Source organism: Pyxicephalus adspersus, chromosome Z, assembly GCF_032062135.1.
Source record: "Pyxicephalus adspersus chromosome Z, UCB_Pads_2.0, whole genome shotgun sequence".
NCBI classification, from domain to species: domain Eukaryota; kingdom Metazoa; phylum Chordata; class Amphibia; order Anura; family Pyxicephalidae; genus Pyxicephalus; species Pyxicephalus adspersus.
The window spans coordinates 47,492,394-47,505,185 of NC_092871.1; the positions used below are offsets into that span (position 1 = coordinate 47,492,394).

The following is a 12,792-nucleotide window of genomic DNA, read 5'->3' on the forward strand; positions in this document are numbered from 1 at the left end:
GCACATGTTTTAGATGATAAAAACTCTATCTAGTCATTTGATATATTACGAGCAAGATATGCTTTGCCCTCACATCAGTCCCTTTACTATTACCAAATATGAACTACATTGTTCCCTCTGTGTCAGCCCATTTTACAACTTCCTTGGCCATTATGTCATATTATGAGCTTATCCTCTTCTAAACTCTCCATTTCGGCTATCCTTGGATACCTGAATTCTAACCCTAGTGATAAAGCTCCTAAAGAACCCCATGTAGAGAAATGGGCTATTTTTCTCGGTGTATCAAGTGATGACTCTCTTGAAATATTGGAATGGTGTTGGGCCATGGTTAGAAAGGCTATTATTAGCGAGAATTGGAGGGAAATGCAGTTTGATAATATTTATAGGGCGTATTACGCCTATGACCATAAATTAAATTCAAAATCTACAGATAAATTTTTAACGGCCTGTCCGAAATGTCAAGAGCCTAATGGCTCAATTGAGCATGCTCTTAGGACCTGCCCTTATATTCAGATATTTTGTTGCTCTGTTTTTCTTTTTATGTCCTCCATATCAGACTCATTAAGGCAAATATCTCCACTACTGGCTTTATTTCATACTAATTATATTCAATCTGATCTCGCTCCTCGGGGTCATTTAATAAAGAAAATAGAACGTCTGTGTCTATTGGCGGTTAAAAAATGTATTATGCAAAACTGGCTTAACTTATCTCCTCCCACTTTGACTAAACTACAACAAGTCCTGTACTGGTTAATGTTAATTGATAAGACAGAGGCTTCATTGCACATGGATACTCACCCTTCCAAGATTTTTGTTACTTGGATGACTTTTCTTTTCTTTTTCAACTTTGCCACATGATCAGGTAGAAGATATTATAAATGCCTTTCGAGACTCCACTTGGTATAACCTTAGGACTTTGGGGGCAGAAACCGAATAAAGGGATTGATAAGTAACTCCAGATGAGACTTTCTATTTTCGATTTGTAACTGTTTTTGTGACTTGATGTGGCACCCTGATTCATATGCATATATGTTTTGATATATGTATCTAGCCTGATTATTGAACTTTTAGTTACGTAAGCACTCAACACAACAAGCACAGCGAGATCAGTTATGTTATCTTTGTTTATTAGTTAGTTTTGTTTTTGTGTTCAGATGTTTTGAACTATTTGTTCTTCTTTTTCTAAGATATGATATAGGCGTTCTTTTCTATTATGATATTGTTGAATGCTATAGTATGTGACGGAAAATTTTGAACAGAAAATTAAACGGAAAAAGATTGGTAAAAAAATTGTGGTGGTTTCTTAAAATGTCTTAATTTTTTTCTTCTGAAATTAAGAAATGGAACTGATTTATTTGCACTTTGGTTATGTGTACTACTGTACTTTGTTGCACTCCCCTTCCCTAATTGTACTGAATCCCCACAATAAAAAAATTTGTCAAAAATTTAAAACAATTGTAGTTCCCCTTTAAAATACTGCAGAGAACTTTGAACCGCACTCAGCAGTGCAGAAATGTTCCTGAAAAAGCTATGCCATCCCTTCAGCAACAACTTAATGAATCCTTGCTTCTTGAGGGTTTTCAGCTTGGTAAGTCAAGAAAAATGCTGCAGAGCAATTGCATCTCTGAGACTGATTTTTAATTCAAGCTCAAAGTTTGGGCTTAGTAGGCAGATACAATTATTTGACAGTTGAAGAATGTAAATACTTTTTTCTACTGGTGCTTTAGAAGTATTCTCTTGGAACAATACGCAAGGACAAAGGTGTTTGTTGGCACAGATATTAAAAAGCTTATTTTATTAAAGAGATTATTGTTTCCAATTGTATTTCAAATGAGGGAGTTACATGTGCACAGGTTTTTTTAGGGTTTTCAGATTTATATCTCTAAGTTGATTTCCAATAGAATGGATGCACCAAGCATAATGATGAGTCTCCCTCTTGCGTTTCAATTTTTTTTTTTTCTCTTTATGCTGCAAGACTTGACTCAACCTAAAGACTATTTAATATCTGTCTGTTAAAAGTTTTATATTGCAGCAGCCTTCATCAGACGGGAGCAGAAAGACAGAAATTTAATATTACACATTTAGTACAAACAAGCTACCACAGGCCGTGTCACCAGAGGATCATTCACTAATCTCATTTTTGGAAAGCTGAGATTAGTGAAGAGGTCACGTGTTATCAGGTTTTTAATTATATTTTAATCCTTTCTTTTTGTAAGTTGTTTTCTTAAAAGACAAAAGATTTTGGTGAATGAGAAATCTCATGTTTCCTTCCAAAAAAGGTTCACTTTAAAATTCTTTCAGGTCCCAATATTTAAATTGCTGGTGCAGAGTATTAGCCTACAACTCTTATATGTTTGTATGTATGCAGGGAAGCTTTAGATATTCTATTTGGTTTCTGCTGCTGCTTTTGTTCTCACTGGGGGCATGCCTATTTGCTTCATGTACCGGCCATTCAAGGTCCTGCTGTGGGACTTCAACAAACTGAATAAAATAACAAAACACATAGACAAAGTGGCAATGGCAGAATTAGGTGGAAGCCTTTATTATTATTATTATTATTATTATTATTATTATTAATAAACAGGATTTATATAGCGCCAACATATTACGCAGCGCTGGCAAGCCGAATAGGACGAGGAAGACCATTCCAGAGAGTTGGAGCAGCTCTAGAGAAGTCTTGTATCCGTGCGTGTGATGAGGTTATGAGTGAGGAGCCTTGCAAAGCTTCAGTGTCCACCATAAGGAAGTTCCACTACCAGTAAAGCGGACAAGCCCTCTATCACCAGATCCTAGGTGCAAAACCCATCCTCATATCCTACATTACCTATGAGGACCTATGAGCATTTAGGTAGTTTTGGTGAAAATATACTGTATATGGCTTCACCAACATATCATTGTAATGTCAATGCCATTGCACTTTGTTTTTTTTTCTCTAGCGACCTATTTGGGGTATGCTGGCAATCATTTGCTAAAATATTATACATTACATGGTGGTGGCGATGGTGATTTAGAAATGTTTGTTTGTGTTTTCAGGTTCATTTTAGGATAAAACAAAGGGTGTTTATATCACTAAGGAAAGCTCCTCAAAGATTGGTAAATGCTTTGTCAATGCTCATTGAAGTTGATAATACACTTTTGTTATGAGGAACAAAGTACTGGAAAATCCAACATTTTAAAGTTGCTACTAAAACAGGAGGTGGGGACAACTGCTCAGAAAATACATGGATTGCTTTGGACAGGCTTCCCTTCTGTGTCTTTGGGACAGGAAGTAAAAAAGAAATCTTCCTAATAGGTTATAGATAGGAAGGTTCTAAGCATTAACTATTGTATTCAAATCAAAAAGAAGTTTTGGGTTTAGAATGATTCAAAGGTAAATATATTTCTGTATTGCTAGTTACCTTAGCTATCAATGCACCGTGGACCTTTGAAAAATCCCCTTTAGAGAAACCAATCTTTTTCTGGATATAATCTTAAATGATGTCAACAATGTCTCATATGAGTGTTCAATAAACACAGGAAAATAAGTTATTACTAGCTAGAACTGGCATTGAGTTTTGCTATTCCTACTGTAAGGTCCTAAAATATTTTAGCGCTAAATACATAAAATGCTGACCTTGACATCTTGCTGTTTACTGCACAAAAATCAGTTCCAGGCTATATCTCTAGCTCCATCCTGGGCCTAATTTAGCTCTGGCGGGTTTCCAGCTACTTCAGCTTCTACCTTGGCCTCATTCTTGCATCCTTGAGAATTCCAGTTTTTTTTTTGGGGAAGGACAGTGAGGCACTCTGGTTGCACTGCATTGACTGGAGATACTGTCAGCTCTCTAATTTATAAGCACCTTGAGGCGATGGCGTTGTGTAGGAAAAGAAGAAAAAGAATTACACTTTTATCATTTCATTTTCATTCCGCATGTCTATTCACATGTTATATATCATGCCTTGTCATATCTGCAAAGGAAATAAATAGCATGGAGAAGACATTCTGTCTTTATTCTTTATGATACTGTAAACCTTTCAGATTGATGTTTGAGAGGATAAAATCCCAGACTCGATTTACAAGGGATGAACTTTCTGCTGTTTAACCCACACACTGAGAAGTGAGATACACAAAAGAGTCTAAGATTCTCTGGTAAACAGAATTATTAGGATGGCTCAATGTTCTCTGCACAGCACTGCAAAATATTCCATAAATACTTAAATACAATAATATTAACAACAATAATAAAAAAGTGCTAATATAATAAAAAGAGGTAGATACTGATTAGAGATGAGTAAATCGAAGCTGACGAAGTGGAATTCGATCCGATTTTCAGGAAAAATTTGATTTGCAACGAATCTGAATTTCCTCACGATTCGTGGTAAGGAATCGCAATTTTTTCTAAAATGGAGGCTACACGTGTGAGGACATGGGGCAAGCATTTCACAGCATCCTAGTGCAGTGAGAGACGTCAGAAGGCGCTAGGGACAGTGCTATAAAAGCGATTTACAAATGCAGGGAAAGATTATTTGGAGATCCAAATAGCCATTATACAGCTCTGTCATTCCAGCAATATATACATCCAGAAAAATATATACGCACTTCACTGTTGCAGTTATTTGTGGTGAAAGCGTTTAGTGGCCTATTTCAGTACAAAAAGAAAAATATATACGCACTTCACTGTTGCAGTTATTTGTGGTGAAAGCATTTAGTGATACGCAGTTCACTGTTGCAGTTATTTGTGGTGAATGTGTTTAGTGACGTATTTCAATACAAAAATAAAAATATATTCTCAGTTCACTTCTGCAGTTTTATGTGGTGAAAGCGTTTAGTGACGTATTTGAGTACAAAAAGAAAAAGATTTAAGCAGTTCACCGTTGCAGTTAATGTGTGACGTATTTGAGTATCAGGAGACAACATAGTGGCACAATGACAGAGTCTGGAGGTGGCAGCGGCAGCAGCAGCATCAGGCGGAGACCACAGAGTGGCACAACGACAGAGTCTGGAGGTGGCGGCAGCATCAGGAGGCTACAGAGTGGCACAATGACGGAGCCTAGAGGTGGCGGCGGCAGTAGCAGCATCAGGCAGAGACCACAGAGTGGCAAGGTGACATAGTGTGGAAATGGCAGCAGCAGCAGCATCAGGAGACCACAGAGTGCAAGGTGACATAGTGTGGAGATGGCAGCAGCAGCATCAGGAGACCACAGAGTGGCACGGTGATATAGTATGGAGATGGCAGCAGCAGCATCAGGAGACCACAGAGTGGCAAGCTGACATAGTGTGGCGATGGCAGCAGCAGCATCAGGAGACCACAGAGTGACCCGGTGAAAGAGTGGGACGGTGGGTGGCAATACCAGTACCCGCTTACGAAGGTGGGTGAAAGAAGGAGCACTTGGCATCTGATGTGTGGCATCAGGCGGGTGTCAGCATCAGAGTAGTAGCTGAGCCAGGTAGCCAGAAGAAACCAGTCTCTTTTGTCAAGGTTTTGGTGAGGCAGCATGGATTATCTAATTAGATGCTTCCAGCATTGGTGGGTGGAAATCCTGGCTGATCCACTCATCATGACAAAGGTCAGTCTCTCCACATTTTGAGGGGACTGGCTAGTTCTTCTTTGAGTAACTATGGCCCCCGCCGCACGAAACACCCACTCTGATGCCACACTACTGGCCAGGCAGGACAGCTTTTCTAGGGCAAACTCGGCCAGTTTGGCTGCCCAGTAGTCCAGCAGATCTTTAATGACGGCTGGCAGGGTGCACTCCAAGTACGCCACCACCTGCTGGTACAGGTTCTGCTCTATGTCTAGCAGCTGGTGAGTGGTTTCTTCACTATGCAGGTGAAGAAAACTGCTCATCAGCGACTCTAGACTCAGGCTGCTGCTGATGGAACTGGTACTGGTCCTGCCACCCCACTCCTCCCCAGCAGCCATGGCAGTGGAACGTGAGTGCAGAGGTCCCCCCCAGTCAGACCTGGGAGAGGATGGACAATGGCGCAGATAGGCAGCGGCCAACTGACTACATAGAATGTCTCTGTAGTAGTTCAGTTTGTCCTCCCTCTCAGCTGGTGTAAAAAAGGCCCCCATTTTAGACCGGTGAGGGTCCAACATATGGAGGGTAGAATTCCAACCGGTGGAAACGTCGCATATCAGCCTATGTTGGGGGATGCCGTTCTGCCGCTGCAGCTCAAGGAGGGTGTGCTTTGTGATGTAAGAGTGGCTTAATTGCATGCAAAGTTTCCTGGTCATTTTTATGATGTCTTGCAGATCGGTGGAAGGCTTCAGGAACCGCCTGACAACCAGATTGAGAACATGTGCCATGCAAGGTGCATGGCTCAGCCTTCCTTGACACAGCGCCGACACCATGGTTCCGATTTTGAATTGTGTCACAGAGAAAGCCAGGATTCGATGTCTTGATGAATCATATGGAGCAGTTCCTCCCCTGTGTGACTCCGTTCCCCCAGGCAAACCAGGTGCACCGCCTTGCCCTGCACATGTGGTATGCTGGAGGGGCACTGTGAATTGTCCCTGCAGTGGAGGCTGAGGACAGGGTGGGGGATGGGGAGGCAGAGAACAGAGGAAGGGCAAAAAATTCAGTGACTTCAACACAAACTTACTGCTGACACCCTCTCCACTCTGTCCGGTGGGCTCTTCTTGACGCTAACATGGACCTGTAAGGCTGAGTTCATACTTGAGTTATTAGGTCAAATAAGTGAAGTCTGAAGTGATTCTAATAGTGACGCCTGTCAAGGCTCTCTGCAGCCTGGAAATAGCCATTTTTTAACACAATTCGCCACAAATAAATTCGGATCGAAACAAATCTTTTAGAAAAATTCGGCGAACCAGCCGAATTGAAATTTTGAGAGATTCGCTCATCTCTAATACTGATGTAACTGTATCAGTGTTCTGTATACAGTGCTCTGGACAATGTCTGTGATATATGGGAATATAGAAAGAAAGTAGACTACTGTAAGTCTCAGGTTAGACATGGCATATTCTTCTGTTTCCTTTATTTACAGTGACAAATCAGACAGTAGAGAGAAGTTCTTGTCACGTCTGTTATTGCTCTTTCATCTCACCAAAGCCCCTGAGCTCAGCACCTTCCCTGGGACCCAGATCCTTGTTCATTGTGAATGCCTAGATAGGGCAGTAGTGAATTGTGATTAAGAAAACAAATGAGAGTCTGAACCCATATGAGCAAACACAGCTTTCTTCTATAGAATAATCCCCAGTAGAATACAATTTCCTTACTGCAATATAGAAAGTAAATTGAAGAGCACAACAACACACGTTCCCAGGTCAACTCCTGGCTCATGTCAATCAGATGAAATTTCACAATAATAAAGCTCACCTTGCTGGCTTGTGTGAAAAAAAAAATCCTGTTTGCTTTTTTTCCAGGATGTGTTTTTTGGATTATCAGTGTTCACGCTGTTCAACATTGCATTGTTTGCTGATTTCCCAGTATATTAATCTGTCATACAAACTTTTTGTATTGGTTACCAGTGGTGATCTGTATATTTTTATGAAACTGTTAGCTGTACAGAGTAAACTAACCACAGAAATAGGGGTAACCTAAAACTCCAGCTCACAGAAGAAACAAGAGAGAAGTATGTATGCAGATATATATTGGTTTTGCATTGAATGGGGAGTTAGTTAGTTTTTTATTACAGTCTGTGTTCCTACTAAGGGGATCAATTCTTTTTATTTATCCCATTCACCACTGGGACAGAAAGTGAGGCAAAACCCAAAGTTGTAAACTGGCATGAGTAAAGAACTAAAAGGGAAATATCTTCCAAGGGGTACACTTGTTAGAGAAACAACTGTTTCGGGCCCACCCAATCCTCTCACCTCCTGTTGTGTCTTTAGAACAGGAATTGAAGGAAACCCCTATTATAGAATACAGAAGACAAAAAGAAATTTGATGGACGTAATAACCCTATGCCACTCCATCAATATGAAATAAAATGCCCCACACAAGTATCCATAAATGGGTCATGTAGGGCAACATGTAAGAAAATCCATCAAGCTACTCCCTGCAAAATACCAAGCCAAATATTTACCTTACTGGTAGGTGGTGAATAGAATCTTTGCTGTCTTCACTGTCCTCTGGGTGCCATTGGTATCCAACACTTCTGTTAAACAATGCATCCCCTACTAGGTGGCATGGCTGCTTCCACCAGCTGCTATGTTAATAAAGAGCACATGGGGCAAGTAAGAAGAACCCTTGTGTTCAGCAGAGGACAAAGCCATCCAACACTAAAAATTCAGATTTTTTTTTAGTGAAGAGAAAGGGTTGCTTTAAGCCTTTAGAAATATATCATATTATAAATAAACTATATCTACACAAAATACAACAGCAAAACTAATATAGTCATGCTACGATTTCTTAAATGATGCCATAAAAAGTCAGCAGCATGTTTTTCAAACTCAATGTTATTGATCCACCCTCCAAAAATGTTTGTTAAAAAAAAATAAAATTTACACAAACACACTTTACTTTAATTCATCAAATTCATAACATGAGCATGATTTCACCTGTAAGCCAGACAAATGGCAGCAATGCGTCCAGAAAAGCTGTTCAGTTCTCTTTGTGAAAAAATCAAGACGAAGCATGGAAAGAAAATTTATAGATTTTATTTGAAAGGAATTGGAAAGGTGCTGAGTAGTGTTGGTCGAATAGCTCACTATTTGGTTCAACGGCTATTCGCTCAAATAGACCAAAATGATTTGGGTGAACGAACATCGAATTCGAACACCATTAAAATCGAGACTGTGTAGAGCTTTTACAGCCTATAAAAAAAGACATGTCAAGACTCCCGCAGCTCTGCACAACACTGTACAATTAAAAAAAAAAAAAAAAAAAAAAAGGAAGGCCATTTTTTGGGGCGGTCAAGGGAACATGCCAGATTTTACACAGGCCTCCGAGTAGAGGCAGAGGGGGCCCCAAGGTGGTTCCACTGGTCCAAAAATTAGCCACCAGGTTTCACCACTCCATTACAAGCCATACACAGGCTTCAGAGCAGAGGCAGAGGGCCCTGAGGGTGCCCCCTCAGTCAAAAAATTAGCCAGTTACACATACTGTTACAAGTTTTACAGGCTTCGCAGGAGTGGGAACCGCATTGGAAATCAATCATTGGATCATCAATGCCACCCAGAAATGTACAATTTTAGTGAATGGAGTGCTGACAGACGGCAGCAGAAAAAGAAGGAGGAGGAGGCGGTGGGCCCTGAGACGGAGTGGAGACCGCATTGGTAACTGGCATCTAGATCTGGGTTCTGGCAGGCAGCAGCAGTAACAGCATGAGGAGGAGGCGTTAGGCCCTGTGACGAAGTGTGGTTGGCATTGTTAACTGGCATTTAGAGTTGGGTATTCGGCAGGCAGCAGCAGTAACAGCAGGAGGTGGTAGGCCCTGAGACGGATTGTGGATGGCATTTGTTAACTGGCATCTAGAGCTGGGTACTTGGCAGGCGGCAGCAGTAACAGCATAAGTAGCAGACAGTGGGCCCTGAGACGAAGTGTGGATGGCATTGATAACTGGCATCTAGAGCTGGGTACTGGGCATGTGGCAGCAGCAACAGCAGGAGGAGTAGGCAGTGGGCTCTGAGATGAAGTGTGCACGGCATTGGTAACTGGCACCTAGAGCTGGGTACTGGGCAGTGGGCAGGTGGCAGCAGTAACAGCAGGAGGAGTAGGCAGTGGGCCATGAGACAGAGTGTGGATGGCATTAGAGGTTGAGGCCATCACCTCTATGAACAGTGAAGAAGCTGTAGCTATTGGAGACATGAATGGATGAATGAGATTTGCACTGTCCATACCTACTATCTAGCTAAACCACATGAAAGGGAACAAGCTTCTGGCTTTGTGGATATATAGCAAGTGCTATCACAGTTAAATATCTGTTTTTTTGGGAGAAATGCAGACATTTTTCTAGCTTTGGGGATATATAGCAAGTGCTATCACAGTTAAATACCTGTATTTTTTGAGAGAAATACAGAAATGTTTCTGGCTTTATGGATATATAGCAAAGTGGGATCAGAATAAAATATCTGTATTTTTTTGAGAGAAATAGAGACATTTTTATAAACTTTTGAACAGATACCAAGTGCTATCAGAATTAAATATCTGTATTTGTTTGAGAGAAATAGAGAATTTTTTCTGGGTTTTTAGAGAGATACCAAGTGCTATCAGAATTAAATATCTGTATCCTTTGGAGAAAAATACAGAAATGTTTCTGTCTTTTTTGATAGATAGCAAGGGGGATCAGAATGAAATATCTGTATTTTGTATCGATAAATACAGAACTTTTTCTGGCTTTTGTGATAGATTGCAGGAGGTATTATAAATTATGATACTTCTTGCAATCTATCAGAAAAGCCAGAAAAATCTCTGTATTTATCTAGAAAACATACAGATCCTAATTTCTGATACCTCTTCAATCTATCACAAAAACCAGAAACATAACTGTAGTTCTCTAAAAGAAATACAGATATTTCATTCTGATACAACTTGCTATCTATCCAAAAGGAAAGAAAATTTCTGTATTTCTCTCCAAAAAATACAGATATTTAAATATGATACCTCTTCCAATCTATCACAAAAGCCAGAATTTTTTCTGTATTTCTCTAAAAATAAATACAGATATTTTATTCTGATACCACTTGTTATCTAATGAATCACAGCTCTGTTACAAGTGATATAGGCCTTAAAGTAGATAAAGGCAGAGGGCCCTGAGGGAGGTCCTCCGTAAAAAAAAAAATTAACCAGTTACACAGCTACATTGCAAGTTATAGCTTCAGAGACAGAATAGAGGTAGAGGGCCACATGGGGGAAGGGTTAAAAAGAGATACAGAAGGCTATGAAAGTGCTCTTCCCATCAAGGCGTCAGCAGGCCCTGCAGCATTTGCCAACTAATCAGTTCACTCTGCAGAGGGGGTGTTGAAGTAATTGCTGATCCAAACCTTATTCATTTTATTAAAAGTGATTTGGTCGACACTTTCTGCTGGGTATGTATGTATGCGCGGATCATTGGCTCCTGCATGAAGACTATCACGTGTCTCAAACTTCCAACAGCTGAAGTAATTCTGAACCCACTCTCCTGTGGGTCAAACAGCACCCCAGGGTCGTCCTCCTCCTCCTCCGCCCGGTCTTGCCATCCACGGAACATGCCACCTTGTGTTTGGGTGGATGGATGCCATGTACTCTCCATATCCTCTTCTGCCCCTTCCTCCCCTTCGCCCATGCTTGCAATATAATCTTCATCCTCTTCCACCTCCTCCTCTTCCTGAAGAGGTGCACTATGCCCAGTAAGCACACATGTCTGAGATGATGTTTGAAACATCATCTCTTGCTGCAACATCTGCTCTGTGTCGTGTACAAGATCCACCATCATCTGTTCCAGCAGGCATATGATGGGTATGGTGTCACTGACACAGGCCTGATCCCTGCTGATCATCCTAGTCGCCGCTTCAAAAAATGACAATACAGTGCACAAGTCCCCAATTTGCAGCCACTCCGCAGGGCTGAAGTAAAGTTATACGTCTGAAACGAACAGACTCTGCCAGGTAATCCACCACCGCTTTCTGTTGTTCAGCCAGCTGCTGCAGCATGTAAAATATGGAATGAGTGGCCAGATCACAATGAGTGGCCAGATCACAAATTGACCTGAGGTTTCGCCGTAAATCCACCAATCTGGCACTGGCTGTGTACGACCAGCGGAAATGCTGGCAACTTTCTGACCTTCAGCAACAGCGGCTGGAGGCCTGGGTAATTCCTAAGGAAGCTCTGTACAATCAGGTTCATGACATGAGACAGGCAAGGTACGTGTGTGAGTTTCCCACAACGCAGGGCTGCCAGCAGATTGGTCCCATTGTAACACACGACCTTGCCTTGCTGGAGTCTCTGTGGAGTTAGCCATATGTCCTCTTGCTCCCGCAGGGCACTTAGAATGGTTGCGCCCGTGTGGCTGAGGGAACTTAGGCTTCGCAACCTCAGGATTGCGTGGCAACGTCTGAATTGTGCACTGCAATAGCAAACTGCAAGTTGTTGCTGGCGGTGAACAGATGCTGGCGAATGGGAGGTGCTGAGTCTCCACGGCAAAGTGTCCCTTTAGGAAGAGATTGAGGCACACAAGTCAAAGGAGGAGGTGGAAGTGGAGGTCCAGGAGGAGATTGCATGGCGATGTGCTCTGGGTGGAGGTAGGTATGCAGGCTTTGATGCAGCTGCATCTTCCACTGCTGCCACCAAAGTTACCCAGTGAGCTTTATATGAAATATATCTTCCTACTCTATGCTTGCTCGACCAACTGTCGGTTGTCAGGTGCACCTTGCCAGAAACTGAGTGCTGCAGGGCCATGGACACATTGCTCTGCACGTGTTCATGCTAAGCAGGAACACATTTTTGTGCAAAGTACTGTCGCTTAGGCATAACGTACTGTGGGTTTGCGCAGAGGAATACGTAACGGAATGCATTGGAGTTCACCAGCCGGTAAGGGAGGAGCTCTAACGCAATCAGCTGTGCAATTGCCACATTGATTAGCTTTGTTTTGGGGTCATTTGGGCCATATTTCCTTTTGCGCTCCAGCATCTGGGGGATGGAAGGGTGGATGCTGCTAATGCTAACCACAGGAAGATTGGACAATGGGGTAGAAAGTGTGGAGGATGGCAATGATGCCTGGTCTCGACTGCTAGCAATGTGACAAACAGCAGCTGGTCTGCATTGGAGCTCCTCCTCACCACTGGTGGAGCCTGAAAAGTGTAATGCTTGGCAAATTGCTGGCAGCAGCACGGGTAACTTTGGTGGCAGAAGGAGGAAAGACAGCGGATG

General features: G+C 41.9%; 1 long non-coding RNA gene across 1 annotated transcript in view; it reads left to right on the forward strand.

Annotated features, from left to right (window-relative positions):
- Window positions 1-1,510: 1,510 nt before the first annotated feature.
- LOC140344505 (uncharacterized) overlaps window positions 1,511-12,792 on the forward strand; it is a 31,863-nt gene continuing 20,581 nt past the window's right edge. The window contains exon 1 of the long non-coding RNA XR_011923575.1: window positions 1,511-1,588. This is a non-coding gene — a long non-coding RNA (uncharacterized lncRNA). The remainder of the gene's footprint in view (window positions 1,589-12,792) is intronic.